The sequence below is a fragment of the Limulus polyphemus genome, unplaced genomic scaffold, assembly GCF_000517525.1.
Source record: "Limulus polyphemus unplaced genomic scaffold, Limulus_polyphemus-2.1.2 Scaffold67, whole genome shotgun sequence".
NCBI classification, from domain to species: Eukaryota; Metazoa; Arthropoda; class Merostomata; order Xiphosura; family Limulidae; genus Limulus; species Limulus polyphemus.
The window spans coordinates 906184-925981 of record NW_013665677.1 but is presented as its reverse complement, the minus strand read 5'-3'; positions in this window follow the sequence as shown (position 1 = coordinate 925981).

Here is a 19798-nt window from a genome sequence, read left to right as displayed (position 1 = left end):
TATAGTTGATGAAACAACGACAGACTCTAACTTGGAGGAATCGTCACCTTCTGTTACAATAAAATATACTTCACCGACTGACATGAATACTACTATTTAGGCTAAGCATCCCTATTTGTATTTTGATAGGCACGTTGATAATATATATATATAATTTTTGACAAACTCAAGCTTAAATACGATTTGCATTTTATATCAGCAGACATACTGGAAAGGAAGTCAATTCAGTGTCAGCTGATATTGTGGCGAAGGCTATACCTGAACTGCAGAGGTTCCTGTTTCTAATCTGGCTTTAACCCATGTACGCAGAAGTTACCACTCAGGTTGAAAGTTCCAATTCCATGGCAGATTCCAGCTTTGACGTTCACAGCTCACTTGAAGTTATGTTAAATAATATTAAGGGAATATGAAGCTGAATATGAAGCTTTTTGTTGATGTTTTTCTTTGATGAACAGTAATGGTAGTATATTTGCTTGGACTAACGAATCAGTTCTCACAAGAGAAATGCAGAGATCTCTTCTGCATTTTTCTCATTTCATGAATGACTATGTGTGAAGAAATAATGTTAGTTGTGAATGAAAAAAACAACAACAAATAAGCTCCGACTTTTTTTTTATTTACCTGTAGAGTATAGAATATATTTTTGTTAGGTTAATAATTTTTCAGGTGGTGGTATATATGGTCAGCCAACACTGAACAAACACTGGAAAGCATCTCTATGTGCTATATACCAGTTGTTAGCGGATGAGTTACAGTTCGGTGATGCTTTAATAAGAAAGAAAATGTGAGAAAAGATGAACCAGGTTTCATGCTCATGGGAATAAACCAAAACCTTAAGCGTAACCTGCTATATTAAATATTCTCTTTTTAATTATTAAAGTTTATGTTTTTTAGTACCGTTTGTGATAAGTTATCTTCTTTAAATTTCTCCCTTAAAAACAAAAGTTGCATTATATCACGAACTTACCTAAAAGTTGCGAACAGGATTGTTCAGACTTAGCTTTAAAACTATGTTAAAACTGTAAAAAAAAATATTTTTAGAATACTAAATCTGCAACACAAACACTTTACGCACATTACAAGTGCTGGGATTTGTCCTCGTCTTTTGGAACTGTGTGATTTATTAAATAAACTTGACGACAGTTTCCTGTCGGAACAAAATGTGTTTCTTGTTAACTGATTTTTCTTGTTCCTCTATAAATGATTGCTCACAAGTCGTGTAGTTAGCACGATGGCCTCGTGGCCTCGTGCGCCGTCCTAAAGACACTTGTGCACTTCGTACCGACCAATAAATTCTAACTGTACTAGAATAACAAATACATGATGCTCTCAGGAAGTTGAGGATTTTTCATAACGTGAGGATCGATGTATATTATATTTAACTTGAATAATACAACAAACTAATAATTTATCATTTCATTTAGTGTGTTATTTAAATTATGCTAAAGAAAGGATTCTTCATAGTAATAGCTGGAAAAAGAACAATTTGGAGTATTCTTTGCATTAAAAACTACTAAAACTATAACTGGAATGCTGACTGTGATGTTTTAAAATACGTTTATTTAAGTAAAAGTTATTATTAGGTGAACGCTTCGGCTTCCATGTTTAATCATTCACACAGTGAGGTTGAGGTAACGTTTTCTTAGAGTTGTTTCGCAGCTTATGCAAGAGATCGATATAAACGTAATTGTGAATAATACTAGTGATTTTAAAACGAAAAAAAAATTGAGTTTTAGACTACTCAAAAAAAGAAAAAGAAAATTGTCTGTATATCTGTTTTTTATAAATCCTAATCAACTAATCAATATTCTCTAGAATAAATCAAATCATAACCATTATCTAAATCATTAACTAACATAATATAAGATAAATAAAATATTGGGAATTTAAAATCGGGATCGTAAAAACGTAAATAAACAAGGTTGGAGATACTGTAGATATTATTTACTCAATCGACAAACCCCTATTTTGGATCCATGCTGTTACCAAGAATTACATATGATGGAGTCAAAATAGGGATTTGTAGTTTGAGTAAGTAATGTCTACAGTGTCTTCATCCCTCTTAAATTACTTTTTTTACGATCCCTATTTGTGGGTTTTTAATTTCCCAATTTTTTATTTTTCTTATTCTTTGGCTTTTTTATGCTCAACTGTTGGCAAAGAATTAATTGATATTGTTACGTCTGTGTTCGTTTGTTAATTTCCCGTCTCTGGTCGTTTGTTAATTTCCCGTATAATTTCTTTCGGATGAAACTTTAGCGATACAAGTCCTTTCTTAAATAAAACTACTTTATTCTTTCTCAATACAACTTTGCAATACACTTAATTTCCACAGTCACTTTAACTTAAACACACGCTATAATTCACAACGATTTACACACTATACTTACGGCTTGACTCGATTATCTGTCTCTATCTCCCTGTCTGCTATTCAGTTATTTCCCCCGCCTTATTTGCCAGTCCTATATGTACAAAATAGAGGGCGTCTCGAGCCTTCAGGAACCTTCTAGATACTCACTACGTGTCACCAGCGTCACGTGACTTCCACTGTCGTAACAATATGATAGCTATTTACTGATTTACTGTAACTATTGACTATTTGATCGCATTAGTTTGAGATATAAAATGTTAAGCTGCAGCTGAAGATTATCATGGAGATTTGTTTGAGAATATAATGAGCATTTATAGTTTCTGGGTAGCTAAATTTTCTATGTATAATACCTTGCAATGGACAAATATATGCCTAGACTAAGAAATAACCCCACTAAGCGTGTATAAAATTTTACCAGTAGAAAAGCAGCCTTTTCAAATTTCAATAAACCATATACGTCTAAAACATCGCTTTAAATAAACCTTTGTGTCTTTTAAAGTAAGTATTCTGCGAATGTGTGTAAAAAAGTTTAACATTAAGTGTATTGATCTTTTTTACTTCTTCACTTCATACATAATATAGGGGTTGACTCTCTAAAGACACCGATTGTATAGTGCACAAAGCATTGAGTATCTACATTTTACAGTCATCTAATATTCATCTGTTATTGGCTGGTAATTCCTGTTTCACCCTGTACTTAAGCTTTTTTAAAAGGACACCAGATATTTGTAAATAACTAACTTCAATGGGTAATGAGAACACCGTTTACTCCAGAATTGTGATATTTTTCAGCTTATGTTTTTCGTTTTGTTTGAAATTAAGCACAAAGCTACACAATGGGCTATCTGTGCTCTGCCCACCACGGGTATCGAAACTGTTTAAGGCGCTTTTTGCTCGAACGTTCTATTAGGAATTTGTGCAGTTCCTTGCGATTCCTATTATGAACCACAATTGTGGTTCATGATAAATAAAATATGACTGTAATATATATTATAAACAAAAGAGAAAAAAGAAAAAGACAGCCTGTATACGATAAAATATTTCAATGAAACGTGAAAAAGAACGTTGCAAATAAGTATTTAATATTATAAAAATCAAATTCGGTATAGTCTAACGAAAGGATAGCGAGAGAGGATTATTCATTCAAAAACTAAAGCTAAGAAGAAAGGGGTCACGTAACTAGACGGTTACATAATTATAATGCCACAAGATGTTTTCTGCTCGTGAGTCGTATATACATTCGCAGTGAACCAAAGACTAGGGCATGACACAATTGTTTATCCCACTTTCCTTTTTTGGGCAAACGAGACATACTACTCATGGCTAGAGTAATTACTTGATATGTGTAAAGCAAAATATATAGTTGGAAAAACTAGTTCGTGATTTTTATTTGATTTCCCTTATATTTGGCATGTTTAGATTTATTTATTTTTCATGCTATTATCAATCGTACATCCAGGAAATTATTATGTACATAGTAATACACGCGATATTGTATATGTAATTCTATGCGTTATTATGTTGTAACATTTTCGAATTTTTTTTCCGATACTTTGTGTACTTTTTTCTTTTATTTCTCTCTCGTAGAACTTAATTTGTTGCCATTCTTTAAACAGATATTTCTTACTACTGTAATAGTTGGACAGGTCCTAATCCGATCGGACCTTAAATTATGAATATGCTCGGATTCGGTTTGAACCGGACCTGAATTGACTCGGGCATAGATTTTCAAGTCCAAAGCCGTCTCTGTGTAGGGCAGGTCTGTTTTGTTTGTTGTTAAGCACGAAGCTACACAATGGACTATATATACTTTTTTGCCTACCATAGGTATCGAAACCTGGATTTTAGCGTTATAAGCCCTCAGACTTACTGCTGAACTACTGGGGGGAACAGAACAAATCTGAGGACGACACTTTAGTTACTTTCTTTTTTAGGAACTTATCGAGGTTGCTCTTAAACATGAGGTACTCAAGTTTGCTATATAAGCATGAAAACATGTACGATGAAAAAGCACTACCGTTTGGTTAAAGTACTTTCTACTATGTCCGAGTGCTGCTACAATTTATTCATTTGTCTTAGAAATAATAAGAAATAAAATTCAATACAAACCAAGTACGTAATAAAAAATGCGAATATTTTTTCTTTCATAAACGAGTTCAGACACAAAATCCTAAGCCAACCTTACGTAACTATTATCCTGTCCTACAAGTGCATTTTACTGATTTGGAAAAATAAATTACGTGCCATTCATACAACAAAGTTAAAAACAAGCAAATAATCCAGAGTTAGCTCCACTTATATAAACATTATTATGTATATGAATTTACGAACTTTTATATAACCGTTTATTTAGTGTTATTTCAATGCCGTAAATAAATATTATTCTATCCGTACTGAACAAATGTTTTCATATAAAATTCCCCTTATACTACATAAGGCACCTATATATAAAATGAAATTCTTTGTGTCTTATTCATATACACCTAAAGTACAGAAAGCTCTTTATTTGGAATGATAAGCATGTGAAAACGCAATAATGGAATGTTTTAGTCATACAACACTCTCAAACTTATCTTTTCAAAAACTCTACCACATAGCATAAACATCGTGCTAGACGTAAATTCACGGAATGTCTAAGAAGTTGGGTGACTCTGATACTGTTGACATGTTACGTTCTCACAGTTTCCTGCTGACTTTCTAAATTTGACCGTTTTTATCGCCGTTTGACGTCAGAAGCCAAGACTTCCATAAAAGGCAAAAGAAGCAATGAACGTACACGAGAATGAGGCTAGCTGGCCATTGGCTGGCTACGCGTTGAGTTTTTTTTTTTTATAATTTGTGTGCCTTTTCGTGCCGGCAAGATGGAACCAGATAAACCTTTTTTTGTTGTTTTTTTATTTCTGACACTTATTGACCTGTTTCTTCTTTTATTTGTTAGTATTTGTTGAATCTATTATGTGTATAGATTATAAATTTTACGTAATTGTTTAACACACAAAATATTAGTCAATTAAACTGCCTCCCGTTGACTCAGCGGTAAGTCTGAGGACTTATAACATTAAAATTCGGGTTTTGATATCTGCCATGCGCAGAAAAACCACAGATAGTCCATTGTGTTGCACTGCACTTAGCAACAAAAACAATTAGAACTATACAAGCAATATACTTTATAATCTATTTGTCAGCTCGAAATTATAGAAACACTCCCACTTAAAGCCATATTTACTTAAAAAGTAACCCTCTACAGTTAGCTTATTGAGAAATATCTGTAAATAATCCAGTTATCGGTCTTTATAAATGGAACGTTAAAATAATTCGTATTTCATCAAAGATGAATAAATACTTTTTTTTTACAAGGATATCCAAAAGAAGCATATTAAATAAGTAAGTGAAGTTAAACATTGAAGCTGATATAAGCATTCTTTCTCGTGTAAAATAATTAACAGATTTATCAATCAAAAGACTTAACCTACATTCTTACGAGATGATGAAAAAAATGGCGCACCAATAGTCTAAGAAATAAATAAAAATAAGGGCATATAGATAAAGAAAATGTGTTGTGATTTAAAACATATTTTTTTCATTAGATTCTAGTCTATAAATTGCCGATAAACTGTAGATTATTGCTGCAGTACTGGTAGGAAATTGTAGATATATATTAGAAATTTAATAATAAGTTGTTTTTGGTTTTCATTTTACTTACACAAGAATAAACCCCAAATGATTATTGTGTTACTTGCAACACACTGTAAATCTCTATGGAAAGTTTAACCATAACTTTTTTGCTTTTTCATTAAAAAAGCGACACAACATATAAACATTTTAAATTATTTTGAAAATTACTTTACTTAATATGTACTACAATCGTAAAACATGAACATTTTAAACAGACTTGGTAATAAAAAGTAAAAACACCGAACCCTTAATATGCTAAAAGGGACTGTCCATATTTAAACTGTTAAAAGAGAGTCTACAAATAAATCAAGATAATAGTTATTCGCGAAACTATTTCTGCATTATTGAGGCTTTGACAATATAAACAGTGCTAAAGTTATTACATTTGCCTAGTGTTACCTTCATTATTGGACGTTAATGTATATATTTATACACATACTTTGTATGTTGAATTTCGCGTAAAGTTACTCGAGGGCTATCTGTGCTAGCTGTCCCTACCTTTGAAGTGTAGACTAGAGGGAAATCAGCTAGTCAACACTACTCACCGCCAACTCTTTGGATATATTAATCAAATAGTGGGATTTGATCGTCGATCTTGAAACACACCCACGATCCCAAATTGCTGAGCGAAATTTTATTCTATTTGTATTAACAGGTCGCGAACGATAGAAGCTCAAATTCACAGTCCGGTAAGCTAAACGGTAAGCGTTTGGCCATTATGCATATACATACAAAGTCAAAGAGTATCCGTATAATTAACGATAATGACTGACATTAATCGAGTCTCAAGAATGTGAACCCTCCCATTTCTGATGGAGTTGGTAGAAAAAGGGTCTTTAACTTCTAACAGAGTTCCTTCTATCATGTTTGTTTTGAATAAATGGTGATAAGAACATTAAAAATCCTAAATAAACATAATAATTCCATTTCAATACAAACAGTTGTTTTCGTTATGCATAAGGAGTTATAGGTTTGAATTGCATCTCCGAGTTCTGAAACAAACAAAAAAATAATTCTAAAGCATGCTGGTTAGCAGTTTGGAGACTACAAAAAAACAACAACAACAACAACAAATAACAAACCTATTAAACATTCTAAATGATATTTGAGTGTTTTCTTATCGTGTCAACAATAATTAAGTGTAAATGTCAATATATATATATATATATGTTAAATTTCTTTTTGGGCTTGCAACTGCATTCACATGCTACAGTGTACTAAAGTTCGATAGGCATCGGAATCTTTCACCCTGAACGGCAACTTATGCGCATGAGCTAAACGGACATATCAGAGACCCCTAGGGGTAAGGTATAGCTAGGTGTCTATGATTTTAAAATAATGAAAAGAGGAAAGAAGGCCAGTCATTGCCACCAGTCATCATAGCTTTGCTCGACTAAGAACTGAATAACGGGATTGATTGTTACTCTTATAAATCACCCACAGCTCAAAGTGCGGAGCGTGTTAATATGCATCGTGACGCCAGTCTTAGACCTTCCGATCTGCATCATGGCACACTAACTATTAGGCCACACCTAGCTCACGTCAGTTCAAAATGTTCTCAAACCTCAGTAAAACAAAAGAAGAAAAAACACCCCAACATCGTTTAAGTATTTAAAAAAGAACCTAAAAGTCACGCTTTATACTCAAAACTGCAACACTTTAAAAAAGCTTCTCTGGCAATCGAATTTTTTAGTTGCTTAAAAAATATTTTGTTTTTTGGTACAAAATTTAAAGACATTATTATTCCGAGATTATTATAACTCGGAAAGAATTTGAGACTTATTCAACGTTCTAAAGTTCATCCTTCCATTTGAAAATTTTATTTGTAAAAGTATCTACCAGTGGAAGGTTTTTGGGATAGTAATTTCGAGTATTTGTCTTACTTGGGATAATAATTTTGAGTATTTGTTTTACTTGGGATAATAATTTCGAGAGTATTTGTTACATATCAGTAATGATCATCTTTTCATATGTTTATATTTTTAAAGAAGTTTGTCTTTTTGTTCGTTGTTAGGCACAAAGCTACGCAATGGATTATCTCTTCTGTGCCTTCCCCCTCGCGTGTATCAATACCTGGTTTTTAGCGTTGTAAGCCCTAAATCAGTTTGTGTGTGTGAGGGAGGCTATTGGTGAAGTATTAAAGCTATTAGTGGCACCATCTGTTGAACAACTTTACAACGACAGCGCTTGAGTATGCCAAATTGCCCGTGTGTTAGCGGTTAGTTTACGGACTTACAATGAGTTCGATTCCCCGTGATGAACAGAGCACAGATAGACTGTTGTATAACTTTACGCTAAAAGAAACGGACAATTATGACCAATTTATCTACCTGAATATCAAATTACAAGCGCAATTTCGTGAAATACAAGATTACAAAACATTTATTTAGGTACCTGATGGATCATTACTTGTAGGGGTTTGTTCAAAAACTCAGATATACATTCAAGTATGTCTTATTATGTACGTCTCATCAAGTATGCCTGTGGGAACATCACCATAGGATGTTTAGGGGAGAGGATCGTTCTATAGGACTGACCCCTCTCAGACAAAGTAGTGTTGCAACACATAATCCATAGATTACCTACGTTAACTATTACACCAAATGACATGTTAATAGGAGATAACCCACAACTTATAATAACCTGTATAAGTATCTGTGTTACACCTTGAGATATGTAGGGAGGTGACACATACAAAAAGCCAAACTGGTTCAAGCTTCTATTAAATAGTCTTTGTCGTGCATAACCGTTACTTATTCAGAAGCTAAAAGGATTAATATACGCTTACGAACTTTTAACATTCAATTTACAAGGACAGAATTAACTATGTATGGAACGCTTGCACAAAAATAATAAAAATCCCGAATATATCTTACTAAAGATATATTCCATAGTAGTTAACGAAGGATAAAATAGTTATTTCAATGGTAACATATGTACACATCTCCAGACCATGTTTGGTATATTGTGAAACATATCAAGAAACATTATAAAATTGTACACGTCTCCAGACCATGTTTGGCATATTGTGAAACATAGCAACAAATATTATAAAATTTTATATGTCTCCAGACCATGTTTGGTATATTGTGAAACATAGCAAGAAATATTATAAAATTGTACACGTCTCCAGACCATGTTTGGTATATTGTGAAACATATCAAGAAACATTATAAAATTGTACACGTTTCCAGACCATGTTTGGTATATTGTGAAACATAGCAAGAAATATTATAAAATTGTACACGTCTCCAGACCATGTTTGGTATATTGTGAAACATATCAAGAAACATTATAAAATTGTACACGTTTCCAGACCATGTTTGGTATATTGTGAAACATATCAAGAAATATTATAAAATTAAAATTAAATAAGAGAGTACGTTGTATCAAAAGTACATGAAATAAACCACGTAGGCCAACCCTACAAAACTATGTTGAAATTGAACATGTTAACTGTTAACGATTGGTTCAACAACCACAATAATGTTATAAACATAAAAAAACAGAAATTCTTCTCGATCGAAATGGAGTAATGTTGGATAATTTAACAGATCTACTGTGACTGGTTACACTGATAGAATAATGCTTTACATGCTAAGGAATATACAGAATACTGCACAACCTAGCTACTTTATATTTCCCTGTGCAAACTCTAAATAAGCGTGGTAATAACAGTACAGTTAGAACATAATTACATCCATGATTTTCCTGTAAGACCAGTATCAGCAACTCCAATAGTTATACACTGACATCACAATTCTAAAATATGTTATGTTAATGATCACTGAATAGGATATCTAGTATTATTAAATATCACACTAAGACCCTGGTCTGACCAAAAGTATGATATCAACGCAATTCATTCTGTCTTCATTGAGCTTTCTTCCCACTTCAACAGTACCAAGACTAATTCAGAACAATGGAATACAATTTGCTAGTATTGTGAGAGCGAAATTCCAGTGTAGCACGTGAAACATAAAAGGTGTTGGTTATGATTGTTTTTGTTTAAACTGGTGAACATTTTTGTTTACCAAAATTTTCAATTTTTTTACATATACTTACATTAAAACCATACATTTAATACAAGTAATGTGCACTAAAATCCTTGCTTTGGATTGCAATAATTTTATTCTTGAGCTAGTTACACAGTAATAATGGCTATTTTTTTCCCTTTTGGTGTTTCTGAAACTTCCCATAGAAGGTGTCATTGGCAAATACTTTAGACTTGTACTAAGGTGTTCTCTAGTAGTATTGTTTTGATGGAAATTTCAAATAATTAAAGCATATGTTCTTCCTATTTTTACTTGTGATATAACCAACTAATGTGCGTCAAAAAGGCATTGTGAGAGATTTGATCTTATTCACCATGGACATAGTGGTTATTTCTCTCATTAGTATTCGTATCAACCTTTCGCCAAGATCTCTAAACAACTTAGAAAGAAGTGCAGGCATCTTTCCTTTAATTGTTACATTTTTTGACTGAGTTATATTTGTTTGTCCTGTGTTTTAAATAGATAAATAAAGTGGTTTTATTTTCCTGTGAAACGTGAGTCCAGTCTTTCCCTTCTACTTTGTCATATCCGAAATTTAATAATTTAGTCTCATAATATTTATTTCACAAAAAACCTCCTATTATAGTGGTTACTAATCTTACCTGAAGGTAATCAGTGTACCTGAGAATATCACACCAGTTCTTTGTTGTGTGTTGATAAATATTTTTTGGGATATGCCAGTGTTTCTTCCGAAGTTCCTACTGATCATGCTTAAGTTATTCTCCTGCAAAATTTTATCTTATCTTGTAGCTTTCGATTGCAGTTTTTCTTGTATGTCGTGAATACTGGAACCGAATTTATAATGAAACACTCTAATGCTGTGACCAAGGAATTGTTATGTGGTGTGTATCTCTAATTTGTTTCTTTGTTTGAATTAACTATGTGTTTGATTTTAAGTTTGTAAACAATGATTATATAAAACTATTTCTTTAGGTTACAAAAAACTTAGGGTGAAAAGGAAAGAGTTGCATCTGAGAAGAAACCATAGACTGAGAAAGAGCCTAGCTGTAGCACCAACTTTAATTCATTTTGTTATTTACTACATTATGAGCCAAAGACACAAAGTGACTGAATTATGATGCAGTTAATGGCTATCAGAGTTTTTGGTAGGAGATATTTCACTTAACGCAAGGACTAGAGTGAACCAGTGAATGTTATGCACTATCAGTAAAATGTGGAATGTTTGTTTTTATTGCATTCATGTAAAGATGTTGAGAGATGGTATGAACACCACTGTGCTGCCCAAAGTAAAAACGTATTACATTAGACAAAACTCAGGCAGGGTGTTATAGGTTTTCCTTTGCATAACTGGTCTGTCTAAATCTCAGAAAAGTAATTCATACGTGTTGGTCATTATTAATTATTACCAAATGGACTGAAGATTATCCACTTAGTAATATTATAGCAAAATACATCAGTGATATGTTAGATGAAGAGAATATAACACCAACTGATGTATCTGAATAAATCAACATAAAGCAAATTGCAGAATCTAACAGTCATTTGTCTGCAAATTTGTGTTAACTTTTAGGTTTGGTGAGCATTTATACCTCAAACTGTCATCCTTAATCTGACAGTTTGGCTGAGTGGACAAAAAAGATCATTAAGTGAATCTACGAATAAATCAGCAGGGGTGAACATTTACTGTATGTCATGATGGTGTACTGTACAACTTAGCAACAATCAACTGATTGCTCTCTGAATATTCTGATTCAACTGCTTGTTTCTTGAACTATCTGATATTTGAACAGGAAGTATTGTTTTCAGTGGACCTGACTTATGGCCTCCTGTTCAGTGCAAACGTTCCGTTATGTCTACAGGAATACAGGGAGTAGTTGCATTTTGTATTAATACTAATTGATATATATATGACTTCGCATATCAACAGTTGTATAAGACAGCTGTTTATCAAAACAAGTTTTATGCCAAGATGAAAGTGGAACAAAAGTGAGTGGGTATTTCTATAGTATATGCCTAGGAATATTTGCGATCGTGACAATTGGAATATTCATAGATTTTATGGCTTTATTGTTATAAAGTGAAATTACGATTACTCTTTCACTCAGAAATGAAAGAAAGTTCGATTTATAGGTATAAACTATTTTCAAATAATAACTGATTGTAGGAAATCCGTGTTAACTACATTTACTTGTTGAAAACCTTTTGGACGGATAAATCACAATTTTACAAACTATTTCACAAGTAATCCTACTTCTTGTAAGGAATGATCAGTTCAGGATTATGATAAGAAGTAACAATAAAGAAAACTTCACACCAAATATATTTGATTTATTAATGAAGTAGGATCATCTATGAAACCGTTGTTACATTTACTTGTTGTATTAAACACGATTTGTATATTAGTTGCATGAAGTAGCTTTGAATGTGTGAAATAAGGTATGATTTTACTTATTTACTCAGAAGACAAGTGTGTTTTGTGAAAAAATATTCCACTGGTCACTGCTTGTGATTTGGGTTTCAACTGTAGTAACCAATGTCTAAAAACATTATATAGTTCTTACTCCCTTCCCAATTACAGTTGGTGCTCTGCTTTAGCTACTAGACAATGATGGAAGAATTTCATGTATGGGTATGTTTATGTGTGATGACTGTATTCATTAACCAGGAAAACTATATCAGGGGCTTGGATGGTTTAGTAGTGAGGGGATTGATTAACTTAGTTATATGAGCAAGTTTCACATACAAGCTTAGTAGATTGTAGTTTCGAGTATGTTTTTCGCAATACAGTCTTGTAACAAAAAGATTAGTATATTTTCCAATTCCTATATCCAGGTTAGTGTATTTTCCTGGAATAGGTCAGAGCATGGCCTGATTAGCTTTGACAGCAACCCTACATTGGCAACAGGACTTCTGACCTATCAGAATTTCAATTAAAGTGGAGTTTCCTATCGTAGATTTTGCTATAGAAAGCCATGTTCCTGACCAGTGTCAGCTTGCCTTATGGTTCTCCCTGCAAGAAAGAAGATTTCCTACTGGGAGACCTAGATGACTCGGCTTTACACCAGCAAGTCCAGAGGGTACTTGAACGTGCATATTTAGAAGTCAAGAAATTGTCTCCAACTCTTCCAGGGTTACCAGATTGGCAGTAACTATGCTATCCACCTCAAATTCCACTGATATCTACAATTAAGAAATCACATAGAGTGCAAAAAATAAGATCCTATTGGTTTCTGTCATCGGATGTTCTACCACCACTTTGTAAGGTGCTTGAGAGAAACATGAAACATTAAGCCCACAAAGACTTCTTTCCATGATTGCATCACTTCAAACAGAGGATAGTTACAAACTCTTTTGGTGCACTGAAAGACATGAGTGGATTGTAGCAATATCCTCTCTATATATATACAGGTTGGAGGTTACCCCTAATTTCACCAAAAAGGAAACTTTTAGTTCATAATAGACCACCTTCTTATTGTACGATGGAAGAAACATGCCAAAACCAAAGCAATAAAAAACAGAAGTTTACACTATTTTCCAGAAAGCTGATGACCAGTGGCGAGAAGCTTGAAGGATCAAGTTGATGGTCAATGTTTTAAACTAACCAAAGTACAAAACATATGCTAAAAAAGTGTTATTAGAGTGTTGGAGTTCAATAAAAGCCCCACAGTTTCCTTCTTTCTCTTTTGGGTAAGGTGCATCTCCTCAGTTGTATGTGACAGCTATGAAACAGTTCTACTATGTTCGTTCTTTGTTTGCCTTTTACATTAGTCCTCATTTTGAATTGTGTTTGATTTAATCCTGATTCATCTATTCTGTTGTTAGTATATTTTATATTCAAATTTAAATTTATTTGTCTTGTATCACATTATTGTCCATCTCTTTTTTTATTTGGCCAATTTTTGTTTATTTGCAACTTCACTGTGGAATCTGACATTCAATTTAATGGGATTATGTCTATCTCTAGTTGCATTTAGTGCATTTAATATGCGCTTTTGTTTGTATTTTGGGTGTATTAGCTATGGGTTGTTTGTTTTGTTCTTTGATTTAATCTAACTTTAATCATTTTTGAGTTTTGTAACTAACTATTTTGTACAATTACATAAGTTACACCTGATTCTTTATTTTGTTTTTCAACCTGAATTTTTCATTATTATTTTGAGTTGTATTCTGTTAGGTTTATTTTATGTTTAACATGATTTTGCTTTGATGTTTTGATTATTTTGGAATTAACCAAATTTTATTTTGAAAATGTATTTATACAATACTAAGTCTTTTTCGTTTCTACAATATTAATTTTGGGTTGTACTTTTGAGTTTTACTTACACTTCTTCATCACTACAATGTTTCAGTTCTGTATTTTTGAGTTTTGTGCACAATATATTTTGTTTGGTTTATCCCGTGTTGTAGTTAGTGATGCATTTTATTTTGTTATGCATATTTGAGTTATTTCATTTTACTTCAATATACTGATATCTAGTTTATTATGAGCCCAATTTATACTGAATTCTATTTAATTGTGATTAGATTGCATTTGTGCTGTGCTCTGTGAGACAACATTATGTTACCCTTTGTCCAATATCTTTAGAAGTTACTTTATGATCCACCCAATTTTATGTTACATCACATTCCATTTAGCGCCCCAGTGGCACAGTGGTAGGTCTGCGGACTTACAACGCTAGAAACCGGGTTTCGATATCCGTGGTGGGCAGAGCACAGATAGCCCATTGTGTAGATTTGTGCTTAATTCCAAACAAACATTCCAGTTAAAGTGTTGCATTCACTTTATGCTAAGTATAATTTAAAATTAGCTATTTTGAGTTATTTTTTTGTTCTGTTTATTTTGTACATGGATCTGTTTTGCTATTGCTTTCATGTTAATAAAGTTCTCGTTTGTTTGTCCCACAGGTAAGTCATGGCACCTTGTATTCATGTAAGGGACAGAGCCCACATTATGAGACAGACAATCACTTCGGGTGGCACAAACAAACTACAAAATACAAATAATTATACCAATGAATTAATCTGCTAAGTTTGATGTACACTTATAATATCTCCGAACATGTCTGCTGCGGGTAACCAATATAAAAGTGGAAGCATGCCACCTAGTTTCCATTACAATAGGAATTTCTCGTTTTCCTTGGAAGTGTACAGAATATACATAGATTTCAAAAATTTATAACTAGATATTTCTAAAAACAAATAGGAAAACTAGACTATTGTAATACATAAGTGGGACTGAAGCTTAATAAACATTTTTTCAAGAAAACTAAAATATAAAAATTTTCATAACATTAGTTATAATGTATAGAAAACAACAACTTAAACAGTGATAACTCAAAAGTGGTTTAATGCTTAGTGTGAGCAGTATGTAGGTATAGAAAAACAAAAGGGCACTCCTCTTATCTATAACCATGCAATAGACTAAAAGAAAGCAAAGAGACTAACTTTAGAATGAGCCATTACACTAATGCTGCTAAAACTAGTAAAAACCTCAGTGTTACATCCTCTAATAAATTGAAAAAAAACATAACTTTTTCATAACAAATAGAGTTCTAAAGACAGAAAGCAAAAATATGCGTGTAGTTGATTTGTGTGAAATTGTTGAAACGGGTGCAGTAACATCTGCAAATATTCGTCTTTCTCAAAGAAAGTAAACTCGTAAATTATTACACTCAATAACATGTCAGTGAAGAAGATGCAAGACAATGTATTCAGTATTCAGACACACACAATTTAATATTTCGTCTTTACTGGTAAGTTATCATAAAAAAGACAGCAGATCATCTGAAGGCATTTCAGCTGTGGGCCTTAGTAAAATCGAAACTTAACCATACAACAGGTACAGAAAATTTGCCCCTAATTAAACAAGAGCTAGAGCACTGCAAGCTGCACTTGAAAGACTAATAAGCTTAATAGAATGACATGGAACTCCAAATACTGCTATTTGTTGAAGACATGAAAATGTCTATACACCCCCCCCCCAAAAAAAAATAATCCTTAAACTCTTTGAATATTTGGCCATGATTGATCCTGTAAGTAATGAAAACCTTAGAATAATTACATGCCGAAATTCATAAGCACTATTTACAAAAGAACATTAATATTGAGCTTATCAGATTGCTGTTGAACAAGATCCGTACTTGTTTGTTTATTTGTTATGAATTTCGCGCAAAGCTACACGAGGGCTATCTGCTCTAACCGTCCCTAATTTAGCAGTGTAAGACTAGTGGGAAGGCAGCTAGTCATCACCACCCATTGCCAATTCTTGGGCTACTCTTTTACCAACGAATAGTGGGATTGACCGTCACATTATAACGCCCCCAAGGCTGAAAGGGCGGGCATGTTTGGTGTAACGGGGATTCGAACCCCTCACCCTCAGATTGTGAGCCATGCCGGGCTGATCCGTACTTATACTGTTGACTACTTCTAAAAGTGCCATTTATATCTTGACTGTGTTTATCATTTGTCCATACATGAGTTTCACAGAACAGATAACAATGATCATTTGGTTTGTCACAGCCACTGAAACATCTTCAACTGAAGATTGTGAAGTAAGTATCAATGCAAATTACCTCGAACTTTTGCTTCTGGAAGACACGCGTAGCACCCATATAACCATATTTATTCTGACCATGCTTAAGAAAATGACACTCCCCTACAGTACTTATGAATCCAACTGTATGACAATGGAGGCAACATGAAAAGCAGGAAAAAATAGATATTGTTCTCCATTGCAGAAGACCACACCCTCACAGGGACCAGTGGAACAAAGTTGTGTTATGATGAGATGCCAAGATGCTAAGTGTAAACTTGTGGTTAGTCTGGTTGTATGTTATAACTTACTGTATGGTATTAGTCTTGTCTGTAAACATTTGCAAAGCAATTTTTCATGTCTCAAACTGTTCTGAAAAAAAAAAGTATTTTATTTTATCAGTACATTCTGCATCAACCTCAGCCACTGGATGCAGTTGAAGAGCATCAATTGTATACATTGCTGGCCAAAAAGAATCTTAACTGCCCCTATGTTCCAAAAGGTTATAGATGAGACGTTGGCTGTTCTGTCAGGTGGCGGCATGGCTTTTCACGATGAACTTCATCTGGCACATGCATCTCTTGGTGGCTCAAATCAGTATCTTATGATACCTGACCTAGCTCAAACACCTAAGAGTCCCATATAAACCATTCCAATGAAACTTTGGATGCCCAGACTGATCATTGCAATGTGACCCATCTTTGCTTTCTGTAGAAAATAACCATAAGAGGTTTAGCCTCAACAACCATGATTTTTCAGTAACCTCCCATCATCTTGGTCCCAAGGATGCAACAAGAACACAGATATAGCTCTATTCTTGGTTGGTGAGATCTATTGAACCAGGAAAAGCCTACATTACTGCTTGCTAAAGTCTCAGATCGTATTCTAGCTTCAAGGTAACAGAAAGTACCATAACATGATCATAGTTTATAAACTTTAGAGAACCGCTAAAAGAACAAGGAGTAAACAAAAATGAATATACAAACAAAATATTTATTCACAAGTAAATTAATGTTGAGATTTATTTTGAACTGATCATCTTTTACACTCATTATTTTCTGCATTTGGCTATTGGAGCAGGTCAGAAGTACATATATTCAAGATGAAGATGGGATAAGAATCGTGATATATCAGAGTATTCAGTCAGAATGAAAGCTCCTTGTGTAACAAAATATAATCCTAGATTACCTACTTAAACAATTATTTCCAAGGGAGATCAATAACAACTTATTCAAACTTGTACAAGTCTCCGTACCACCTCTTGAAGGGAAAATGACTTTATTCCAGAAGGATTTGATAAAGAATAGAGTCAAGCAAGAGAAGACCTTACTGAACATCTGCTGTGGTATGTGTCCTTTATCTAAGCTTGGGTATTACCTCAAGTTAACGACCTTTCGATGTCCTGTTAACTACATGCACAGCACATGCACAAAACAGTGTTGAAAATATATTTGAATATACAAGATAAAAATGTACTCTTTCTAATTATGTGAAAGTGAAATTAGCAGTTCTTTCAATTACAACATTTTCAATGTATCAACTCTTAACATGCTTTGATATTGATTATCGTAAAACCCTTAAGTTCTTCTTTCTTTCCATGTTTTTCTCCCTGTTCTGAACACCTGGTGAGCACTATAACTTGAAACTTGAGATACTTGTTAGTATACGTCTAGTTCTTACTAATCCTAATACACTTCAAGCAACTACAAATTCTACCATTTATTCAACAATATAATAAACCGGACTAAACTATTTCGTGAAACTCAAATCAACAAGGATCCTTTATCGCCATCTGAGTTATTACTCAATCCTGAAATAAGGTAAACAGAAAACAGGTTGGGATAAACTGGCAGATTAAGTAATTACTTTGTTAACGTAAGAATTAATTATATTATAACGGTATGGAAAAATTCCATTCGCGAATTGCTGATAGATTATATCATTTGAAATACATATAGAAAAACACGAATCTTGCAGTTAAGCACACAGACTGATGAGGAATGATGACGTCACTTTCGTTTTAAATGTTTATAACGAAAACCTTCCGTAACAATTTTCATACGCTTGCAAGATCAAAAATGTAACAGCCATTTGGTAGCCCCGTAAAACTGGTGCATTTAACCGGCTCTGTTGCATAATAATTTAATTTAAAAATATTTACTTAAAATATAATTGCCTTTGAAAATCATACTGTGTGAAATTAATATTTCTTAAGCTCGCTAACAGGTTTTGATGGCTGTCTATAAAATTATCAGATATTAAGTCACAAATATGCCTTCTATAAAAAAATATTTCTTTCTTCACTTTTATCCAAAACAACACTATTAAAGAATTTTTGTTGTTCTTCTTCTTATATTATTATGGATGATACTTTGGTCACTCCACTAGTCACTATAATAAACGGTCAGAGGTGTTTTTCGTGAACCTAATATAAAACATTCAGATCGTCTGTTCACGTGGAGATTATGTGGAAATTTGTTTCTCTCAAATATTAATGTGTAACAAACGAAACAACTTTGATACGATTCAACTCGAATTAATTTATGTTTCATTATTCTTTTTTTTTCTCGGTATTTTGGTTTGTTTATTTATTTTTAAGCACAAAACTACTCAAAGGGTTATTTGTGCTCTGCCAACTGCAAATATCGAATCCCGATATTTAGCGTCATAAGCTCTCAGACTTGCCACTGAACCACCGGGGGGTTGGGGGGGGGTTGTTAATGAGTAACATGTTAAACTTTCACAAAATTGTCAGTAGATGGCAATAGCACTACATTGAATTTTACATATTTGATAGTTTTTAATTCGTTTTTTAATTACCAGTAACATTAGGCTGATAGAAAACTGTGTGATTTGCAACGACAAAATATGTCCTCCAATTTATATTATTTTTCTTAAATGAGATTCGATGTCATTTTATTTCACTTTGAGAAATCGTACAGAAATCTAAGAAAAATGTTTTAGTTGTTGCGACTCAACAGATTTAATATACAAATAAGGTTGCGGATTAGATTTATATCATTAGAAATATACTGGGTGATAATTTAACATCGGAAACAACTACAGGCAAAATCACATAATTTATAACGTATTAAAAAAATCACACTAATTATGTAAACATCAAGCTCTTTGTGCAAGAAATATAGGCCATAAAGTTCCCAGCAATATTTACTTTACAATCTTTAAGGTTACTCAACCGGTAGG